This window comes from Emys orbicularis, chromosome 5, assembly GCF_028017835.1.
Source record: "Emys orbicularis isolate rEmyOrb1 chromosome 5, rEmyOrb1.hap1, whole genome shotgun sequence".
Lineage (NCBI taxonomy): Eukaryota > Metazoa > Chordata > Testudines > Emydidae > Emys > Emys orbicularis.
This window is the reverse complement of record NC_088687.1, coordinates 16677901-16701919: the sequence shown is the minus strand read 5'-3', so window position 1 is coordinate 16701919 and position 24019 is coordinate 16677901. Positions and strand designations below refer to the sequence as shown.

The 24019-nt window shown below is 43.2% G+C and overlaps 1 non-coding gene across 1 annotated transcript; it reads left to right on the top strand.

The window, feature by feature from the left end:
• The first annotated feature begins 3403 nt into the window (after positions 1 to 3403).
• TRNAY-AUA (transfer RNA tyrosine (anticodon AUA)) lies at positions 3404 to 3493 on the top strand. The gene is given in 2 exon segments: positions 3404 to 3440; positions 3458 to 3493. It is a non-coding gene; the product is annotated as a tRNA-Tyr (tRNA).
• Positions 3494 to 24019: the final 20526 nt, after the last annotated feature.

Genomic DNA, 24019 nt, shown 5'->3' with positions numbered 1-24019 from the left:
ATTCCCCCCCCACACACACACACACTCAGATTGGCAGTGACCTTGGGTTTTTTTTCACCTTTCTCTGCAGCGTGTGGGTGTGGGTCACTTGCCAGGATTATCTGGGTATACTGCACTTACTCATTTCCTGCCATTGCAGGAGCCTCAGGCACTGCACCTCAGTCCCTCCTGTTCTCTGCCTCTGGCACATAATAGTTTAATCCCCCATGGGCTGTAATCCTTTGGTCTCATTTCGGTTGTGGGGTTAGCATGCAGGTGCTGGGTGGTGCTGGTGGCCTGTGATTTACAGAAGGTTCAGATTAGCTGGTCCATTGGTCCCTTCTGGTCGTAACCTCTGTGACTCTAAATCACTGGGGTTCTGTGTGGATGCAGTAGTCTGAAGTTGCAGGAGTGGGACTTATGTTCCTAAATAAAACTCTGGAAACCAAGGTTTAAAGAGCCAACTTGGGGTTTTTACTTTCTTGTGCCTCCCAGCTCCCCATCGTTTATTTATTCCGTTACTTTTATGAAGTAAGGACGGATGCTCTATTTCTGAGTTCGGAAGGACTCATGGTGGAGTGACGCTCCAAATGGGGGGAAAGAAAATAGTTCAGGATAGGCTTCCGCCCCGTTCTCATTCCTGCCAAAAGGCTTTTGTGTCTATTCACAATGTAAACATCTGAAAGCAGCAGGGTTTAGAAAGAAAACAGGCTACACAACTCTAGAGAGCAGCTCTGTGCACATCTGCTAAGCAGTACCTGTGTGTGACGGGGGAAGGAGGTGAGAGAGAGTTTTTGATGGGGTATTTTTGGGCTGCCTATAGACTTCAAGGATCATATAAGGGGCTCAATTATGAGCCTGTTGTTCTCCCAGGCAGGGGAGTCAGGGGGCATAAGGAGACCCCTCGCTCTCTCTCTGATCTACAGGCTTCACTGGTGTCTGCGGTGGGGGCAAAGCAGCTACTGTTCCCTCCCACCTACAAGCCTGATCCTGCATCACTGAAGTCAATGGGAGTTTAGTCTCTGACTCCAGTGAGCGTGGGATCAAGCCTTAAGTGGGCAGGCAGTGAGTGGGTGTAGCCAAGGCCCCATGTTCCTCAATTCCATGCTTCACCAGCAGGCCCAGAGGGGAAATCATCTGTGCCAGAATAAAAGGTCGGGTGCTGACTAATTACCCCTTGGAGCAATGGGGAAACAGGAACCGGATTGTGATTCAGTCACAGTCTGGTTCCTAACCTGCTCCTGCTGCACCACCATGTACATAAAGTTACAATCCAGCAGGCAATGGTGACAACTGTGAGGCCAATATTGGTGTGATTATACTTTAGATCTCATTCTCATAGGGCAGGGAAACCAGCAGGGAGAATCCCTCATGTTGTTTTCTCACTCCTATAGCTGATTCAGCAGCAACACTGCTGGGGTTGTTTTCATGGGTGGGGGCTAGAGATAATACCCACACAGTGCCAATGGGTAGTGGTGGGAGTTGAGGGACATTAATGGTGATCCTGGGAGACCCCCAGAAGAGAATCAATTAGGACCTTGTACGCTTTTCACATGCTATACACCTCTACCCCGATATAACGTGACCCAATATAACACGAATTTGGATATAACGTGGTAAAGCAGCGCTCTGGGGGGGCGGGGCTGTGCACTCTGGTGGATCAAAGCAAGTTCGCTATAATGTGGTTTCACCTATAACACGGTAAGATTTTTTGGCTCCCGAGGACAGCGTTATATCGAGGTAGAGGTGTAGTATCAATCATATGTATTCTTTCCTTGTAAGCTTGTGAAAAGTAACATGAATACTGATATTGAAGATGCTGTCAAGCCACCACAATAGGCGTTTGACAGCACCATGCAAACCAGAGATAGGGACAGTTAGTGCAATCAATAGCTTGAATGGTCTCATACCAATACAGTCACTTAATACAGATATAGAAAATGATGTGTCAGGGTCTCTTTCTTTCTGCTTTCTGTCCTGTAAGGATTCATGTTTAAGGGAGTTACCTAAAGCTAATCTGCTGGAAATATGCTAATTTTTACGATCGAAGAGCATAACAATTAAGCCCAGTTTCTGCCAAGGAGCTTTTGGGATTTAGAATTAGCAGCTCTCTGTTGTGAGAAGAAGCTGAACCTAAATCAGAGGATAACAATCACATTCAACTTCTAGCGATGAGTCCTGGGAACACGGTGTTAAATTTGCTGGCAACTGGTGGCTTTTCATTGTGCAGGTCTGTAAACAAACATATTACCTTATCAAGAAGTCTGAGCTTGGTACAAATCCAGGTGGTTTCATTACCCCATCAAATCTTAACAGTGGCACTATAAGATCAACCTTTGTTTTGCCAAGAGCCATGAAAAAGACAAACAGCACTGCCTAAAATCGTTATTATTTTATTTAGCTGAGAGCCAACCTGATACAGTGCCAAAGTTTTAAAAAAATAATTAAGTGTTTAGGGCTGGTGGAAGGTGACAGATAAAGACGATAGGGAATAAATGCCTCAATTTATCAACGAACAGCTACAGTAATAACAGTGCAGGTTTCCCCCAAACTACTCTGCAAAATATGTACTGTTTTTCTTGATTTAGCCTTTATGCAGTGCTGTTGCTGATGGATCAGATATACGTTGGGAAGAGTTGTACTCAAAATGGGCTAGATTCAGGAAGGGTGCATAAGAAGATTATTGAGACTGTAAGTTCTTTGGGGGCAGGGACTGTCTTTTTGTTCTGTGTTTGTACACAGCCTAGTACGATGGATCCTGGCCCATACTTGGGGCTCTACTATAATACAAACAAATAACGGGAAAGGAACTAGAAATTATGGGCTTAATAACTACGGGCAGGAATTACTGGGTGAAATTCTGTGATCTGTACAGGAGCCCAGACTATGGTCAGTGGGCCCTTCTGGCCTTAAAAATCTATTCAAGGTACAGTAAAAAGGCCATGGAGGGCGCAGAGCATTGAGAGCTGCTACATGAAATTCAGATCCAAATCTTCAGAGCATGCATGTGCTTCATATCAGTGCCTCTGGACCTAGACCCTCAGACAGTGTAAACAGGCATTGAAGTTAAAAGAGTTACCAGCTGAAGATCTGGTTCTAGATTTTTTTTTTTTTAACTTACTACTGTTACAAGTATCCTCTGGACTGAAAGCAATTAGAGAACAAATCTCTCTTATTCGTAGTAGTATTTTTCAGCTTGTTTACATTGTGGTATCACTGTGGGCCAGATTTTCAGCTATTTAGGTCCCTAAAGATGCAGATAGTTGCCTAGTGGGATTCTGAAAAGCGCCAAGGCACCCAACTCCCATTCAGATCAATAATTGGAAATCCATCATTGATTTCAATAGGTATTAGACACCTAGTGGGATTTTCAAAAGCACCTAAGCAGGTTAGGTGCCTATCTGGATCTTGTCTATCCTGTCTTCCTTCGATAGCTCAGTTGGTGGAGCGGAGGACTATAGGCTTAATTCTCTGGGGAATCCTTAGGTTGCTGGTTCAACTCCGGCTCAAAGGAACTGGCTTTTGTTTCCTTCATTACACATTGGGGTGGGAGGGATAGCTCAGTGGTTTGAGCATTGGCCTGCTAAACCCAAGGGTTGTGAGTTCAATCCTTGAGGGGGCCACTTAGGGATCTGGGGCAAAATCAGTACTTGGTCCTGTTAATGAAAGCAGGGGGCTGGACTTGATGACCTTTCAAGGTCCCTTCCAGTTCTAGGACATAAGATATCTCCATTAATTTTTTTTTTTGAGACCTACATATCTGAAAATCTGGCCCTGTGTGTATAGTCAGTTTCACTCTTTCCCCTTGTACAGCCGCTGAGTCACTTTCCACATTGGTTGGCTAAGTCTATCACACAGCAACAGGGAAGAGGAAGAACATTTTAAAAAATAGGAAAACATGATTTAGAACTACCAGAAAGTGTCCAGTGGATAGGAGCGAGTGTCATGCCTCAAAACTATTTCAACTTTTTTTTTTTTTTTGAAAATTATTATTTGTAGCAATATAAGTCCAGGAGCTTCAAGGAGACCCCATCATGGACCAGCACCTCACTGTGCTTGGCCCCATACAGGCATAGAACAAAAAGATAGTCATTGCCCCAAACATCTTACAACCTACATTGATGTGAAACTGACTAGATTTTGTGATGACCGAGTCCCTTTAACACACCTAGGACACTGAAATAGAGCCAGATGTTTCAACTGCCCAGCACTCACAACTAGGTCAGATTTTCAAAAGTACTCGGCACCTTTCATTGTAGCACTTACCCCTGAGTACCCACCATGATTTTGAAAATCTAGATGCTTATTTAGATGCCTAAATGGGAGCTGAACTCTTTTTGGAAAATCTGGCCCTCAGTAAATAATATCAGTGATTAATAGTAATTAATAAAGAAATGGAAGAGGCCACTATGACCATTGACTTAAAACAAAGTTAAACAGCTACTTTAGCAAAAAGTTAATGGACTATGCCCCTTTTGGAAAGAGAGGAAGAGGCAAAGAACAAAAATACACCTAATTATGAAGAACACTCGTTGCATCCAAATGAAGCAATGTCCTTGCCCAGCTGTTAAAAAGAAGCAGAACTTAAATACGAGTTGTTCCAAATATGTAAGATGCAGAGGCTGCCCAATGCCTGCTTCAAGCAGAAAGAAGTTTTTCGGGTTGCTTCACTCAGGAAGCGGTGACCCCCAAACTCCATCATTAGTAACAATAATTAGAAGGTGCTATAAGAGGGAGTATATGGATGATTGCACCTAAAACGAACAGTCTCATTAATTTATTACAGATTTTTAACTTGACTTCATTAGGACATGTCTGTTGAAGGCCATTTAGGACTCTGAGGATGTGCCTGTGCTTTAGATTCCCTCCATCTTGTCTAGCAAAAGGAAGGGAAGAGCTCTTTGTTGTCCACTGTGACATCTTGTGCATAGCCACTGTCAGTCTTCTAATCAAGGGAAGGTGGTTTATGGAAACCAAGCGCCTGATTCCCCACTGTCTTGCTCCTTGTGTAATCATTTGCACAGTGAGTGCATAGTTTCACAGCCACTATCTCCTTCTGCTTGGGCAGCATCTTACCTCCACTTGGCACTCCCTTTGGACAGGTGCAAAGGACTGCACGAGGTACAAAGCCCTGTGGAATCAGGCCCCAGGCCTATAGAACAAGTCTCAGTAAAATAATGTATTTTCCACCCTCAGATTCAGTTCTTTACACCATTGTTTTGTGTCAGCTGGGGAGCTCTTGCTTTCAGTCTGAAATCATCCAAGGCTGATCACCTTCTCTTTTTTTAATTTTTATCATCAATCCTCCCTGTGATGGCACCTGGTCCTTTGCTATTTCCGCTGCTGTGATCACAAAATCGTACCGTGACCTGGGGATATCAGGTGAGCTGCTCCCATGCTGCTCAGTGAACTCTCTAGTGGCAGGGCTCTTTGAGTGCTGCAGCTGGTTGCCTTATTCCCAGTTGTGTGATGACTTCCCCCTAAGCGTGTGGCCACCAGAGCCACAGCCTGTCTTTCAATGAAAAACACAAACTGCAATTGCTCTTGTCCCATTGGGCTGGAAAAGCAAGTATATAGTTCCCCAGGATAACTCTGTTTTATATTACCGTGACTCCTGTGGCCAGTTTGAGTTTAAAGCTGTAGGCTCACATTAGACCTGATCAGATCTCATAGACTCATAGACTTTAAGGTCGGAAGGGACCATTATGATCATCTAGTCTGACCTCCCGCATGATGCAGGCCACAAAAGCTGACCCACCCACTCTTGGAATAATTCTCTCCCTTGACTCAGCTGTTGAAGTCCCCAAATCATGATTTAAAGACTTCAAGTCGCAGAGAATCCTCCAGCAAGCGACCCCTGCCCCATGCTGCGGAGGAAGGCGAAAAACCTCCAGGGCCTCTGCTAATCTACCCAATTTGAGTGAGATAAAAGATCTCTTTTATCTCACTCAAATTGAGGGGGCAGGACTAGTCCTATACAGTCGGTAAGGGTTGCAGGATTGGGCCCTGAATTATTCACTTTCTTAATACAAATCAAAGTAACCTTGCTTTCCTGGTTACATTTTATTTAAATTGTTGGGGAAAAAAAACCCAGTTTCTATTGTTGTATTTTTAAAAGACATTTTGGATGGGATTTTTAAATGTGCCCAGCATTGCTTTAACTATGAAGTCAATAGAAGTCTTACTTATTATTGTTTGTTATTTGTATTGTGGTAGTATCTAAGGGCCACTATCAAGGGCCCCATTGGCCTAGGTGCTATAGACTCATAACAAAAAGATGGTTCATACCATCATTACAATCTAAGAATAAGACATGAGACAACAGGTGCACATAACAAACAGATGAGCACAATGTAGCTGTGAGACAACTTCAATTAGCGTAATAAGCAGCAGACACACCGCACCAGCCATCTAGCCGTTGTCAAGTGGTTTGTAGGCATCATGACGTAGGAGGGTTTTAGAGACCGCTGTAAAGAAGGATAATGCAGTGGTTTTGTGGGTTTTTATTTTTTAAACTGCAAGCTCTTCCCAAAAGAAGTGACCAAAAAAAACCATGAAGATGCTTGTTAGAAACGACTGACTTCAGTTAGACCAGTGCTAAGTGCTTTTGAAAACCCCACCTTTAGCTTCAGGAACTGAATTAGGTGTTTGTGGTAGGTGCTGGATTGGGAAGACCATAGTGCCCCTGAATTGGTACAACACAATGCTTGGCAATAGAAGCTCCTCTCCACTCCCCACCAGCTTACCTCAACCCTGACTTGAAGCGAGAGGGTAGTTTGCTCCATTTCCTTTGCTGCTTTGGTCTGTAGCAGATCCTCCTCCTATCTGAAGCTGTTTCCTCTACGCTTCCAACCTCCAGTTTTTGATGTATGCCTTACAAACTGGTCTTAAGTTAAAAATCCAGAAGAGAGAACTGAGGAGCTTTTGGTCCGTGCAGGTCTTTGCTACGCTGACTTCCCGAGTTGTTTTTCAAAGGCGCTTAAGGGAGTTTGGTATGCACGTTTCAATGGACTCTGGGCACTGACCTCCTTTACGGGTTTTTTTTGGAAAATCCCAGCGTAGGACTCTTTAATAATAAACGATGCCAAAACTTTTCTCTTAAATCTAGTTTTTGCTAGCATGTGAAAAAGACAAAGAAACCCCACAAATGGTAACGAGTGATAAGCACTTGGGAGAAGTTAGGCTGTTAGACAATACCCACCATGCAGAATTTATGAATGGTTAACAAATCTAAGAATGTGGCCCCCCTCTAATGGAGCAGAAGACCGGGAAATATTAAAGACGTGCTAACAGCTAATACGCTGAGAACCAACTGCTTACGTAAGACACAAATGGGAAGCAGAGAGGCAATTCATCTATTTTAAGATAAACAGGAGAAAAATACCTTGTGAATCAATATCATAATCCTATCCAGCAACTGTCTATCTGTGAGACTGTGCTCACCATCTACAGTCAAATCCAGTGCAGCTCAGGCCTGGTCTACACAGGGGGGGGGGATCGATCTAAGTTACGCAATTTCAGTTACGTGAATAGCGTAGCTGAAGTCAACGTACTTAGATCGACTTACCGTGGTGTCTTCACCGCGGTGAGTCGACGGCTGCCGCTCCCCTGTCGACTCCGCCTGCGCCTCTCACGGCGGAGTCAACGGGAGAGCGCTCAGGTGTCGATTTATCGCGTCTAGACGCGATAAATCGACCCCTGCTGGATCGATCATTGCCCGCTGATCCGGCGGGTAGTGTAGACATACCGTCAGATTACATGATGAGAAGGGAAACACCATGGGCCTGATTCTCTATTACTGTAAGGCCCCTACCAGCATGAAGCGCCCTTAATGGGAAAAGGAAACAGCCCTCTAAAAATACCCCATGTGCAGTGCGGCCTTTCTGGCAGGGAAAGGGCTTTCCCTGCCAGAAAGGCCGCACTGCACATGGGGTATTTTTAGCCCTGTTGCATAGAGAGGGAAGTATTTCCTCATCCATTTTACAATGGGTAATCTAAGGCAGTGGTTCTCAACCAGGGGCCCCCCGGGGGGGCACAAGCAGGTTTCAGGGGGTCTGTCAAACATGGCTGGTGTTACACTTGCTAGGGCCCAGGGCAAAAAGCCAAAGCAGCCTGGGGCCCCAAGCCCACCACCCAGGGCTAAAGCCGACGCCTGAGCAACTTAGCTTCTCGATGCCCCCTGTGGCATGGGAGCCCTGGGCAGTTGCCCTGCTTGCTACCCCCTAACGCTGGCCCTGGCTTTTATATGCAGAAAAACAGTTGTGGCACAGCTCGACCATGGAGTTTCTATAGCATGGGGGTGGGGTGGGGGCTCAGACAGGGAAAAGGTTGACGACCCCTGATCTAAGGCACAGAGCAATTTTCAGAGGTGCTCAGAACCCAGAGCTCCCAGTCACACTGCAGGGATTTGAACCAGTGGTTACAAAAATCTAAATGATGCAAATGGGATACTTCGGCTATTGAGTTTGCAGCAAGCTGGGGTGTGAATCTACCCTGCACTAGCCCATCTCACATTAACTGTCCATGTGGATCCTGCGGAGACGTACTAACAAGTTTGTTAGTGCGTTTTAATCTCCTCCCATTCTAAAGCTACAAGTCTTCTCCCATTTCACACCCCAGCTTGCTGCAAACTAACTGTTCTTGTACACAAGCCCCTAGGTAACCACACCAGCTCATAAGCAGTTAGTTTGTTCCACCCACCTGATATTTCATAGTGAATATGCTTCTGTGGAAAATAATGTTGTGTTCTGCATTTGGGGGGGGGGAATTAATCAGCAGTATATTAAAATAAGTATTACATTTAATTTAAACTGTTCTGTTTTTAAATTTCAATTTTATTAAGAACAGTTGGCAGAATGTAACAAGAGAGTTGTTTTTTAGTTTTTAAAAAATGTATCTGCTTTAGGTTTTGAAAACAGACTTTTTTCCTGTGTACACTTTTCTTCTAATTGCAATCAGAAACACATAGCTGGGTACTGTTAGCAAAGACCACTGGGAGTCAAGGTTAAATCCAACCTCCAAACTACCACTGAATGATACAGGCAAATCAGTTTAGGCTGATAGGACTCATACAGAAATAATTATTTACCACTCATCAACTAAACCCTGATCCTGCAAAAACATATATGTTTAACTTTAAGCACATGAATAGTCCCATTGACTTCCCTTAAAGTTAAGCCTGTGTGCATTTTTTATTTCAGGATCAGGGCCTATGAAATGAATTTTGAACCTAATATAAAAGTTATATGTATAATAAACAGCTAAGAATTTTATGCAATGCAGATTTTTTGTTGGCTTAAAAAAATTATTTCTGATCCTTACATTTATATTTGACCTAAACCAAACAAATGTCAGTCTTTCAAGTTATATACATTATAGATATTTTAATAGAAAAACAAAAATGAGAATCAGAACAGTTGAATGATAGAGTATCTAGTATTATATATAGAAAAATGTGCATTTCCTGGTTTTCTGATGTTTGGGGTTTGTCTCCCCTTTAGGTTATGTACACATGGCACAGTTCACCCAGGCTTCTACCCAGATTTTACGCTTAGCTCCCCTACCATCCACATATTAAAACTCTGACTAGCGTTTGGAGGTGATTTAAGCCCAGGTTAGCTGACCCAGCTTGGGGTGTGGGTTACAACCATGCTCTTCCTTAACTTTGCCTGAAACCCGCTAACTTTGCAGTGAGGACAGAGACAAAATCACTTGCGTGCTGATAGTCCTCCAATGCCTTCCCACAATATGGCCACAAAGGCCAGATTAATTCTCTTGCAATTGACAGGGATCCTAGAGCTCCTCAGGACAAAGAATCATGAGATATGTCTCCAGAAACATAGAGGCAAGTGCAGACATCGTGAGGGCACAGTAACATGGATAGGGCTTTGCAGTGAGGATGCTCACACCTAAGCTAGGCTAACCTGGGTGTTCAGACCCAGGTGCCAATCACTCAGGTTAACTGTGCAGTCTAGATATAGCCTAAGTGGAATGTGCAACAGTTTTGCCCTAAAATACATGTTCTTCAACTCACTGGGCCAAACTGATTGACTTCTCGCATGAGTCCTACAGTGTTCCCATTGGTATCAATGGAAATATGGGAATTAGACAATCAAGATTTGGTCCAATGTGTTCCACCGTCTTGATGACTGCAGGAAAACAAACTTTTCTGCTGATATGAACCCTTCTGGCTTTGCAGTGTTTGCCTCTAACAATTGGACAGCTGTAACTCCAAAATCAGCTAAAGGGAAAAGGAAAGAAATTCATGGTTTATGGCCAGGATCTAAACAAATTTTATTGGAAATATTTATGTTTGTAGGTTTGAGGAGTTTTTATAGTGAGGAGTTCTGAAAACTGCCATTAAATTTTGCCTTGGGGGTTATGATTACATTTGTATCTGTCCCAAACTTATATAAATAAAAAAGACAGTTTTTACTGTAGAAGCTTAAAAGGTTAGAGTGGTATTTGGTCTGTGATGAACCTTTTATAGGTATGATGTTGTAAGAATATTTTTTAAAATAGCAATAAAAATACAACTTTACATTTCTTGATAAAGCAATGTTACCCTTGGTGATAAGAAAAGGATAATGTTAAAAAGATAGTTGCATCATTCCTGCTACACCATAGTCTAATGAATTTTTGTACATGCAAACTGCTCTAAACAGTAACTAGCTTAGAGTCTTGTTCAGAAGAAATATGATTTCAAGAAAAACAATGAGGAGTCCGGTGGTACCTTAAAGACTAACAGATTTATTTGGGCATAAGCTTTCGTGGGTAAAAACCCCCACTTCTTAAAAAAGTGGGTTTTTTTTTTACCCACAAAAGCTTATGCCCAAATAAATCTGTTAGTCTTTAAGGTGCCACTGGACTCCTCATTGTTTTTGTGGATACAGACTAACACGGCTACCACTCTGATACATGATTTCAAGGGAAACTTTGTGAACTTCTGAGATTTTATGTAAGAGTCACATTTCTTGACCACAGACCTCATCTTCCTGGGTTTTGATCTGGCTCCATTCCCGAGCAACCTGTGTGTTATGTTAAGAGTAGTAGAAACTCCCTGAACATTAAATCTCACCAAATGAGGGTCAATCCATCCTCATCATATCCACTCATTATACCCCACACCCGAACATAGCCACTCTATGAACTTCATACCCTCATATCTCAATGCCTCAATTGACCCATCAACCTTTTACCCCCAATCGGAGATATTGCAGATTACACTGCTCTACAGCCAAAATGCTTCTGAAATAAATGTAGTCAAACTTTACTAATTCTGGGTCACTGAGAATGAAAATGATGCTTAAAATTGTTGATAGGCTCTAGTTTTCAAGATATGCTATTGGGTCAGTATATACGACCCTTGACTTGGGAATGGCGGAGGATAAGTGAGTTATAAAGGGAAGGGATCTCAATTTAAACCAAAAATGACTAAAATACATCTTTGACTGGATCTATGAATAAATCTATGACTGGGTTTGGACAGTACTTGCTTTTTAGGCAAAACAATGAATGATGCAATCTGAAGCTGGTATTGCGTCATACATGATATGAATTGCATCATGTTATTCCTAGAAGTCATGGATGATGCAATCATAACGAAGCTTACATCACTCTGCTGAACAAATTGCCGTATATCAGCTCTAGAAATCATACAGTGTCGCGCTCTCTTATTTGTCAGTGTTTGATTTTGCAAAGGCACACATTTCTGTTTAGCCAAAGTGAGCAGAGATGCCTCGTACTTGTGTGAACAGTGCAGATAACTTCTGCTATGTTTGTGGTGAAGTGACTTTTGCATCACAAAAGTGTAGTATAACCACTATGGTTAAGAAAGCCTATCACCTTTATTTTGGCTGCAAAATTGGAGATCAGCACAAGAGGTGGGCCCCACACATATGCTGCAACACTTGTGCAACAAATCTTCGCCAGTGGTTGAACAGGAAAAGGAAATCTATGCCTTTTGCAGTGCCAATGATTTGGAGAGAGCCAACAGATCATACCAGCAATTGTTACTTCTGCATGGTGCCTCCAGTTGGGAAAGGTGTGTCAAAGAAGAAAAAGTGGATTGTGCATTATCCAAATATTCCATCAGCTATACGCCCAGTACCCCACGGAGAAGGACTGCCGGTTCCTGATGCACCAGAATCATTCTCACTTGAGTCAGACGAGGAAGAGGATGAAACTTCTGGTCCTGAACCATCAATGTCACAGGACCCACATTTTCTCCCATCCTCCTCCTCTGAACCACACCTCATAACACAAGGTGAACTGAATGACCTTGTCAGGGATTTGGAACTACCCAAGAGTAAGGCAGAGCTGTTGGGCTCCAGACTACAGCAGTGGAATCTCCTGGCAGGTGATGTTAGGGTTTCCATGTTCCGTGACCGTCAAAAGGATCTTGTCCCATTCTTCTTCATGGAAAGTGATCTTGTAGCCTGCAACAACATCGATGGTGTGATGGCAGCCCTCAACATCGTTCACGATCCAGATGAGTGGAGACTGTTCATTGATTCATCGAAGACGAGTCTTAAAGCTGTTTTACTGCATAATGGCAATGTTTTGCCATCAATTCCAGTTGGTCATGCAGTCCATATGAAGGAAACCTATGACAACATGAAAGAACTTTTGAGGTGCATAAACTATGACCAACATCAGTGGCAGCTTTGTGGCGATTTGAAGGTTGTTGCTCTCTTGCTTGGTCTGCAGACTGGATACACAAAGTACTGCTGTTTTCTCTGCGAATGGGATAGTCGTGCAAGAGATTCCCACTACATGAAGAAAGATTGGCCACTCTGACAGTCATTGGAGCCTGGGAGGAAAAGTGTTCAGCATCCACCACTTGTTGAATCAAGGAAGATTTTGTTACCACCCTTACACATCAAGCTGGGTCTGATGAAGAACTTTGTCAAGGCCATTGACAAAACACAAGCAGCTTTCAAGTACCTCCGTGGAAAATTTCCAAGGTTAAGTGAAGCTAAGATAAAGGAAGGTGTCTTTGTTGGTCCTCAGATTCGTGAACTTCTTCGAGATGATGCATTTGACCATGCACTGCGTGGCAAGGAAAAGATGGCATGGAAAGCCTTCCAGTTAGTGGCAATAAATTTTCTCGGAAACAACAAGGCAGACAACTACAGGTTGTTGGTGGAAAACCTCCTCAAGGCATACAAAAGCCTTGGTTGCAACATGTCACTAAAGATACATTTTTTGCACTCTCATCTAGATTTTTTTTCCACCGAACTGCGGAGCAGTGAGCGACGAGCACGGCGAGCGATTTCACCAGGACATTGCAACAATGGAGAAACGCTATCAGGGCAAATGGAGCCCATCAGTGCTTGCAGACTATTGCTGGACAGTGACAAGAGATGCTCCATGTAATGAATACAAGAGACAAGCCAAGAAGCGCCGAGTAGACACTGAATAGGACTAAACTATGTACATAATAGTTTTTTGCCTTTTGTTTCATAATAAATTTTATTTATATAACCCTTTTGCTGATTTTTAAAGTGTTACATAAACAGGACAGGTGAAATATTATCATGTAAAGCAACCATAAACACATGAAAAGACCTAGGTTTACAATTTATGATTAAAACTCTACTATCTACATGATATACATAGACATAAAATGTAAAAACTTAAATATCTTAGAAACAGTAGCCAATCAGTTGTTTTAATTGTCATATTTGAATTCAGCACATCAAAATACATAATAAATAGCACATTTTATCTCTGAAGCAGACGACTTCTCAAAAATTGTAGACCAGTGTTATGTATTCCTTATGCCACCTGATCTTAAACCAAACTTTGCACCCTCGATAATCTGTACGTTATTCCCTGATAACCAGAAACTTCTATGCTCAAACTCTGTTCACTTTTTTTTTAATATCATCTTAATACAATTTTTAAATCTGTTCATAGGGCCCAGATGCCCATATGATTGTACCTGATGATGGTCTGTAACCTTCTGAAGAGTATGAAGAGTCAGCAAGCATCATGGAGAGTGTTTCACAAACTGCATGCTAGGTAATACCATGCTTGTAAAACTAAACTGTCTCTTTACTAAGAGAACTACACCTCTACCCCGATATAACGCTGTCTAGGGGAGCCAAAAATCCCTACCGCGTTATAGGTGAAACCCCGTTATTTAAAGATTTAAAGAGCTCCGGGCTCCCCACAGTGGCCAGAACCCCGGGCCCTTTAAATTGCCACCCGAGCCCTGCTGCCGGAGCCTCGGGGTAGCAGCGGCAGGGCTCCGATGGTGATTTAAAGGGACCAGGCTTGTGTACAGACTACAGCGGCCAGAGCTCCGAGCCCTTTAAAGTGCCGGCCGAGCCCCGCTGCCAGAGCCCCGGGATTACTGCGATATATGCGAACCTGTGTTATATCGGGTCGTGTTATAACAGGGTAGAGGTGTATTTACAGAGATGCTGTCATAGTAGCTAGAATTTTAGCCATGTATACACAGATTAACTTCCTGGATCCTCTTCCAAACTCTTCCTACCCTGCAACCTGCGCTCCTTCCTCCTAGTTCCATGCAGGTTGCTACATCTTTCCATTGAACAATTTTTGTTGTTGTTGTGTCTTTTGTTCAAGCATCTGATGACTTACTGAGGCTAGAGTTTACCAGTACATAGCCCTTTGTAGGGCTTTGGCCTTTAACCCCAGTCGATTGCATCCTGTTTAGTTCAAAGACCAGAAGAGTTGAAGGCCTGTCTCCCATTTCTCATTTACATTATCTCTGTTGGCAGGGGATTTACTTCCACCCTGTTGCTGCCTTCATTCTATTAGGTGGCATCTTGCTGGTCCTCTGTATGGATCGTATAAGTCATTTTCTTCTGACTCTTCTTCTGACAATTGAGGGGATCAGGCATGTGCACCCCATGCTGAAGCTAGTGTCTTCGCTTCTATTTTGAGCAAGCTAGCTATAGTACACTAGCATGGGTACATCTACAAGAGATGTAAATCACATCTGTGACTGCACTGTCAATGTACCTTAAAAAGCCGGTCAGCTCTTTGCTTATCTCAGTCTAAAATTGCTGCTTAACAACGTTGCTTAGATTACAGTGCAGATGGTTCTGCAATCCAGCTGGCAATGAATTGGTCCTTGATTTAATGGTATAGTTGTGAATATGGCAGTTGAGTGGCTGGCAGCCTTCTTCTTGTGCAGTGCAGGGACATTGGGGTTCTTTGTATCTGCTGAAGTCATGCTGCATATATCCTGCTCTTCAGTGGAAGTCTCTACATCCTCCATCACTGCATACACTGCTGCTTTTTCCTTCCTGGTGTAGTTGCAGTGTTGGGACACACAGTGGTTCTGTTTCCCACACCCCTTGCACCATTGTCCATAGGCTCGGGGTGAAAGTGAGCCGGTACGGGCCGGTACAGCATACCAGTAAGAACCCACACTGGCCTGTACCCAGCCCACATTAAAGCGCTGCCGCGGCAAAGGACCCTACAGCGCTTTAACATCCCTGCCCCTTTTGCTCCCCCCCCAGCCACTGACGGGGGGGAGGGGAGACGGGGGGGAGGGGAGACAAAGGGAGCAGCTGCCCTGGGGCCGGCGATTTAAAAGGGCCCGGGGCTTCAGACGCCACTGCCGCTACCACAGCAGCAGCATCCGGAGCCCAGGGCCCTATAAATCAACACGGGAGCCCCGGGTGGCATGGGTCAGGCAGCCTGGAAGTGCTGGCTGGGGGATGCTGACCCCCAGTCCTGCCCCTTCCACCCAAGGCCCCACCCCGGCCCCATACCTGTAAGTGTCCTGAGTTACTTTCACCCCTGCCATAGGCTGAGCATTTTTCTTTATAACTTTTGTGTTGCTTTCCACAGTAGATACTGGACCATGATGCTTTCCACTGGACCATGATGCTTGCATTCTTGTTCAATCTGTCTGTCCCTGTCCTGCTTCCCCGTTTCTTTTAGCTTGAGCCTTTGTAGCTGTTCTGCACTAGTAGTTGTCCCTGTTTTGATCCTTTCCCTGGACAGTTCATCAGTATTTTCCCCAGGAATTGAAATTAGGGGGGTGTTTGAATTTATAGGGGGGGGTCAGGGCCGATGAGGGGTGAGACTGTGAGGGTGATGGTGGGCTGTATGGCACCATAGTAAAAACTGGAAAATGTTTCATGACCATTTTATTAGAGTTAACTCATGTTTTAAAATCATCACACAAATTAAAGTTGGCTACTCAAGCCTTCTATGAAGCACTACATCTACATCCTTCTTGGTTTCTTGTTATAATTTTGCACAACTCTGTTAATGAACTTCTTGAATGCAATGCGTTCATCTTTGGTGGCTTCTCATGTGTCCGGAACTTCCATTCCTTCAATTGATATGCTCATTAGTTCATTCACATGATCAAGCAGAAGGTGACTTCTTTCAGAACACAAAATTCTATTCAATGATGAAAAATAATGCTCAACTGTAGCTGTTGTGACTTGGAGTAGCAAGAGATGAATTCCTATTTCTTTCATCCCAGGAAACATAGCATAAAGATCTGGTCGAGCCAGTAGTGATGATAAAATAGAAGTTGAAGTCAAATCTTCATTCATTCATCGTATGATATTCCACTCTGTATTCAAATTCTCTATTCTGTCCTGAGCACATGGCAGCCCCATTACTGGTAGTGCCTCTCTCCATGCAACTGTCAGTGTTTTATAGGACAGGGATCTGTAAAAGTTATGTAGAGGTTGAGTAGAATCTAGAAGTCGCTGTTGTAGATCTTTAAGAATCAAGTCTGTGTACTTTTTCAGATGTCTTAACAAACACTTCTTGTCCTCTTCACTTAAGGATTCAATATAAATGCGTTCATTAGTCAACTTCTGGACTGAAGTCTTTGCTTTGTCCAGTACTTTTTCAATGGATAGCTTCTATCAAATGTAGCTTCAAATGTAGCTTCTATTGTTGGACAAAGATCTACTATTGTTGTAGCAGATGCCTAGATGGCATTGTTTAATGACCCAAGTGGTGTCAACGGTAGATTTACAAGAGAGAGAATGGCAATAGTATTCTCTTAACGTAGTAGCAAAAGTAATCCACCAGCCTCACTACTTAGATCCATCCCATCTTGATAGATACTTTCCAAAGCCAGTAATAATGGCTGGAGTAATTTTAAGACAACAGCCAAGGATTGCTCATGAGAAAGCCAGAGGGTTTTCCCAGCTTGGACTAATTTGAACTTCAGTCCCAGTTTATCTTCTATATTTTCCAAGGTATTCAGTCTTTTTGGACTCTTGCTGAAAAAAGAACATAATGAAGACATTAAATTTATAGATTTTTAATGTCTTTTGAAGAGTCTGCAGCTCGTACTAGTGCTAGTTGGAGTAGATGGCCTCTGAAGTGTGTATCGGAGAGATTAGGGTTACACTTTTCTCTGAGCAAAGCTTGTACTCCACCATGTCTTCCAGAGAAGTTTGCAGCTCCATCAAATGCACAAGCAGCCATATGTTTGGGGTCCAATTGACAAGCATTTAACTCTTCTAAGATGTGGGTTGTCACAGATGCAGCCGATGTGTCTTCTATAACTTGAACATCTAGAAATGCATCTACCGGCCTACCCCTGACACCAGGATAATGTACACAATGACTTAATACTTGCTGCCCATTTGCATCGGTGCATTCATCAGCCATGTATGCAAATTTTTTGAATGTGGTGAGAGAGTTCTTCACTTTTTCAACTGTCGAGTCTTTCACTGTTGCACCACATGCTTCTAGCCAGTCAGTTGAGTTTCTTGCAGAAAGATAGTGAGCATTTGCTGGTCTTGTTCGGAACCATGTTCAACTTCAGGATGAACAAGTGACAATGCACTTAACATTGGCCTCCAGTTTGTAGTGTGTGGTATCTCTTGCTTAAATAGAAAGTATGATGCCACAGCCATGTTTGTTCACATGAACTGTGTTGTGTCTCCAGCATTCTTAACAGCCGCATTAACACTCACCGGTGTTGTCCTTGGTCAGTGGAGACTCAGAGTTCAGAGGTGCTTTCACATGAGTTCACCTCCCAGGTGGGGGGCAAGAAGGCACCTTGCTCGTTCCTCCAGCTGCTAACTGTTCGCTCTGGCCACTGTTGTTCGTTGTGCCACCGTTCACTCCATCGCTCTGTTGCCAATGGCCCTGCGCCGTCACCTTCTGCTGCCACCTGCCACTGTGACCTCTGCGAGTTGGTCTCTCGAGGTTCCACCCAGCTCTCCGTGATTTCAGCTGAGTTCTCAGTGGGGGAACCTCACTGCTAGTGCAGGCTGGGCCATCTCTTCCACAGAAACACTGTCCCACAGCAGGTCTAAGCACTTAGGCCTGATTATCAGTGATTTCAGCTGTAGTGGTCACTTAACAAAACAAGAGACTAACATGGAGCCTAATCAGCTCTGTCTTTAAACAGTGGAGAGGGGCAGGTCAAATAGTACTTGTGACTCAGGCAGACCATCAAGCAAAACAGCTGTCCCCACCCTCTCTCTTGATGCCCTCAATCAGCACAGGCTAAGTACACGGCCAATGGGAGCTTTGGGGGTACCCACAGGCGAGGTCAGCACACGGAGCCCAGGGGCCACAGGGACGTGGTGCCGGCCACTTCCGGGAGTGGCGCAGGGCTAGGGCAGGCAGGGAGCCTGCACCCCAAACTCCTCCTGCACCCCGCACCCCAACTCCCTGCCCTGAGCCCCCTGCTGCACCCCTCCTGTACCTCAACCCCCTGCCATTCCCCGCACTCCAACCCCCTGCCCTGAGCCCCCCACACTCCGCACCCCCTCCTGCGCCCCAACCCCTTGCCCTGAGCCCCTTCCTGCACACTGCACCCCCCTCCCACACACTGCACCCCCTCTCACACCCTGCACTCCCTCCCGCAACCCAACCACCTGCCCCAGCTCTACATTCGTGGCCCTGCATGCAATTTCCCCACCCAGATGTGGCCCTTGGGCCAAAAAGTTTGCCCACCCCTGCCTCAGAATAACACACTAGTGGTCTTACTAGAACATTAAGCCCCTTTGTTTGTTTTCAGTTTAAACTGATTTTTACTGAAAAATTCCCAGGTTTAAAATAAGTATTCAGTTTTTTTCTGAATTTCATTCTACTTGTGTATCATTCAAATGTATATATTTAAAAATAACTTGTTTCGTTAGCAAAACACATACATCTCATGCAATGTATTGTATTACAAAAATACATTAGTCTGTGTGTATATGCAAAGATGCCTGTTGAAGTCAGGCTATGTATTAATCTAGATTAAGATACACACAATAAACAAACAGGCATGCTTGCGAGCTCTGAAGAGCATGCGCATCTGAATGTACTGCTGAATCTCATGCCCACCAAATACACATTTCAAGCTGACACACTAAAATGAGACAAAAATGAAAATCTGTATCAGAATACGTTTCAGAACACAGGGAAGTATTTGAAAGTTTAAAAAAAAACAAAACAGGAGAAAAAGATGAAGTTGAGTGTATGCGCTGCAAATGGTGTGGCCCAATTATTAAATGTAAATATTTATAGGCTAGTGGGTTTAAGTCTACAACAGTAAACTGTTTATTCAAATTTTATTTGGGGATTAGAGATGTATTGTTTTCTTAAACTCAGAGGTGGCATTGTGTTTTGAGTTCTGTTTTCGTTCTGCAGCCAACCGCATTAATGAATGGAATTCAAAGCATTAATCTGAATACTTTCCCCCCCTTCTTTCCGCCCACCAAAATAAACCCCGATATTTACCCAGAAAAATTATTCATCATTTTTTGCTCTGATTTTCACCCGTTTATGTCGTTGCGATAATAAACACTGATAAATTCCTGCGAAAAATTTAAAAAAATAAAAATGGAAATTGAAGAGCCCTATAGAACATGCATGTCTTCCTAGCAGTTTTGAGACCTGTACTTTCCTAAACAACTGCAGGAATTTAAGAGAAAAGGATACGGCTGGCTGAGTGCTTCCACCATTGAGAACTCTCCTGATTTTGTCACATGATAGTTAAGGATTCATTTAAAGTCCCACCTCCTGGAGACTAGTGATGGTGTGAGAATTTTAGCTTTTGTTTAAAAAAAAAAATAGTTTTAGCCCTGGTGCTTGAGAAGGAAAGCTTGAACATATGACCTTACTGCATCCTAGAAGCTCAGAAATCAGTGGATCAATAAAACAAACCCAAATCGCTTAATGATTGGCGGGGCGGGGGAGCTGACACATGCTTTTTGAGCAGTTGGGGTTGGCAGCACTGTTTTTCCCATCAACACACAGCCCTGCGCAGAGATCTTACACTGAAGTACAGGCATTTGTGTCCTGTACAAAGCAAAGTGCAGTGCCCAGGCTTTCCTTCCCTAGAGGATTCTCTGAACTTAGCTAACTAGCGAGTGCTTTCTGGGGATCCCCTCAGCCATTCCCCAAAGCAGCCCCAAGACAGATGCAGCTCAGTTGGGCCTCTGAGAATCAGGCGCATCTCAGCAGCAGCAGCTATTCCACTTCAGTTCTCCACAGGAATTAAAAAGATTCTTATTGACTGAGTGCTGAATCTTCTCCCTCAGCAGGCTGGGCAGAACTTCCAAGAACTGGAACAGGGTAGTAGGATGAGGGCACAGCAGATGGTTTTTGCTGTGAAATCCTTCACAGGCACCTCTTATGCTAGGGGAGTGAATACTGCTGGAGGGGCAGCAGGGAGTGAGTGGGGGCTAGAAGGATCTGTCTCAGAACTCTGTCTCCCTTCCCACCAAAAAACTGTTTGCCTGTGTCCTTCCTTTTATTTGCTGTCTCACTTACCTCTCCCTCTCTCCTACCCAGCATTGTTGAAAGCATAGGAGCAACAGAATGCAAAAGGAAATATTTTCCCTTTCGGGAACACTTTGTACAAGCACTGACTATGCAGTGCGTCTCATAGGAGTGAGATAATTCCCTGGAGGGTGGGGCTCGATCAGGAGTAAAATTTATTTTACAAACATGGAACAGATTGTTTGTAAAGCGAACATTAGAACAGCTAGTTCGCTTAGAAAAAAATGCTGTGTCTATTTGTCTGGAACATCAGTTGGTGCTTCAATATATAACTCTCTAGACAAATATGATTAGAAGATTTTAGGTTCCAGTAAAGATTACAGGAATCTTGTTTGATGTATTTAGGATGGGAGCATAATGTGTGTGTGTGTGTGTGTGTGTGGTGGGAGGAGACAGGGACCAACTGGACAGATATTTTTTTTTGTATGTACGTCTGGCACAATGAGATCCTGATCCATGAGTGGGTCTCCTGGGTCCTACCTCAATATAAATAATAATTAATAATAACAGTGATCACTGCATGAACATTTTCCAAAGTCCAAAGAATAGTGTTTTGATAATGTTTATGCCTCTGTTTTTGTTTGTGACCATTCATCTGAATGATGTTTTTCGGCTTGTAGAAGCGTCCATTTAAAAACAAATTGTAGATCTATAACCAACAATTGATTTTGTGGCAATTACTCTCAGTAAATTACTCTGGTGAATCGTTGGTGACAGGAAGGTGGTAAAATGAAGACAAGCGGATTGAATTCATGTATATGACAAAAATGTTACGTAGTATATCGTATGAGGAATGAGGAATCCAGAGCAGCTCTCTTTTCTACATTTGCTCTCCCTGCCTTTGTCTTTCTGTTATCTAATCCTCTCTGAACAAAACTCCACCCCAAGACGATGACAACAACAAAAACAAACCACCCACAACACTAAAATCCTCCTCCTCCTCCCAAAACTTAGGCACTACCATACTGTTTGAAAACCATCACTCTGTTCTGTCTGCTTGTACAAGCTGGTTGGGAGTGCTCCATCAAAACAGGTTTTTGATAGAAAATGCAATTTCCACAAAATTGAAATTTTCACCAGGAAAATTTCAATTTTGCTGACATTTTTCGATATTCCATTTGGAATCAATGTATTCTTGTTTTGTTTCAGTGGCCGTGGTTCGCTGCTCCAGGCCAATGGGAGCTGCTGGAAGTGGCGCAGGCCGAGGGATGTACTGGCCGCCGCTTTCAGCAGCTCCAATTGGCCTGGAGCAGCGAACCGCGGCCACTGGGAGCCGCAATCGGCCAAACCTGCGGACGCGGCAGGTACACAAACCGGCCCGGCCCACCAGGGGCTTTCCCTGCACAAGCGGCGGAACAAGTTTGGGAACCACTGATGTATAGGAATGAGATTTCTCACATGCTTAAAGTTAGACACATGCTTAAGTAGGCACTTTGCTGAATTGGGGCTCAGAAGATAGACAAAGATAAGTGACAGGCACCATTTATAAATAGTGCTGCACACAAACACAGCTACTTTATCAATGTTGCATAAGAAAATTGCTAACAACAAAAAACTTATTTGTTTTTTATCCCCTCAGAAGAAACCCAGGTATTATTAAATTTGGGGTGCACTTAGATAAAATATTCTTGTACAAAAGAGCAAATGAGAAGGTTTTAAATGTCCTAAAATTTGACGAACATGGCTACCATTCTGAAACCTAAAATTTGAAAAACCTTCTACAATTGTCTTCTTAGAATGCTTTCCACCTTCTCCCAGAACACCCAATGATTTCTTTAGGAATTCCTCCTGTTTTACAGAGTTTAGATAATCCAGCCAGGAAACAGCAATAATACATGTGACTTAGGTCAATCATACATGAACAGCAAATCATGGGGAAAAAAATACCATTCATGATCAATTGGTTGAAAATTATTCACATAAAATTAATTGAATTACAAATAGCAAATCATTTAGTAAAGATCATACCTGTTTGCAGATCATTTGGGAGTTGAAAGAGAGGCTAAATTTGTCATATAAATTATTTGCTGAAAATTGTCCACTCAAAGGTCTGTTTGGAAATAAGATTTAGAGATAAATCACTGCTGAGGACACCATATTTCATACACTATACAAGAAAGAGTTTAAAAACAAACAAACTTTAGTCGTGGTATCCACAGTTTTCTTGTTCTTCACTAGAGCTGGTCAGAACATTTGACAAAATGAAATATGGTTTCATGAAAGCCAAAATGTTTTGTGGAGATAGATTGGTTTCAATTGAGTTATCACCGAGAAGGTTTTCTCGGGTTATTTCTGACCAAGGAAAGAGACCTCACCCAAATTGAAAATCTGAGCTTTTTGTTCTGAAAACAGCCATTTTGATAAAATTCCCATTTTTCAAAAACATTTGCAATGTTCCAGTGTGGAACAAAAATATCAAAACCTTGAAAATTCTCACAAAACAGAATTGGAGTCTTCTGGACAACTCAGTTCTTTACTCTCAATAGTTTCCCCCCGTTTCTCATATTTTTCCTCTAGTCATCCCAGTGAGCAATGAGACAAAAGAACAATTTACATCCCAATCCTGTAAACACTACACATGTGAGTAGTCCTGTTGATTTAGTCCTCAGGGAAGGTGCAGCAGGTGGTCTTGTGCTGGCATCCTTGGAGTCAGGGATGGAATGTGCCTCACTGAGCCACAATCCCGTCCAAAGCTCCCTCATCCTTCTGGCAGTTGAGCACCATATCACCCCCTACTGATGGGGATGACAAATGCTACAATCTACTTCTAAATTACCAGAGTAAAGGCCTTTCAAAAGGGAAAAACAAATGAACAAAAACTTTACTAGCAGGCTAATAAATAGTCAGATATTTCTGTATGCTACTGTAAATATTCCGAGCAATGTATTATTCATATATTGACTGGCTCAGAGAACTATAGCAGCAAAATATTGCCCCGGGTAGCAAGAGTTCTTGAGATGACGAAATATTGCTGGAAGCTGGAGGAAATATGCACAATTAAAGGAATCCTTGTTACCCGAGGCAGTTTTGCTGCTGCTGCCTCTGGGGAGAGTCTGTATTTGTTTATTGTCCTTAAAGAGTTTCTTTGGTTGCTATGTACTTTCTGTGCAAGAGGTTTTCAGCATATAAACATATCTGCAGAGAAACTTTTGCACACTGTGGTCTCTATGGGTAAAATAGAGATGGGCCCTGAGCTGCAACATTCAGCCCTGGAGTCTGAATTTGAGCCTCACAAAGTTTGAGCGTAGCCCAAATCTGGAGTCTGGCTTTAAATTTTTATAAGCTATCAAGGAGACTA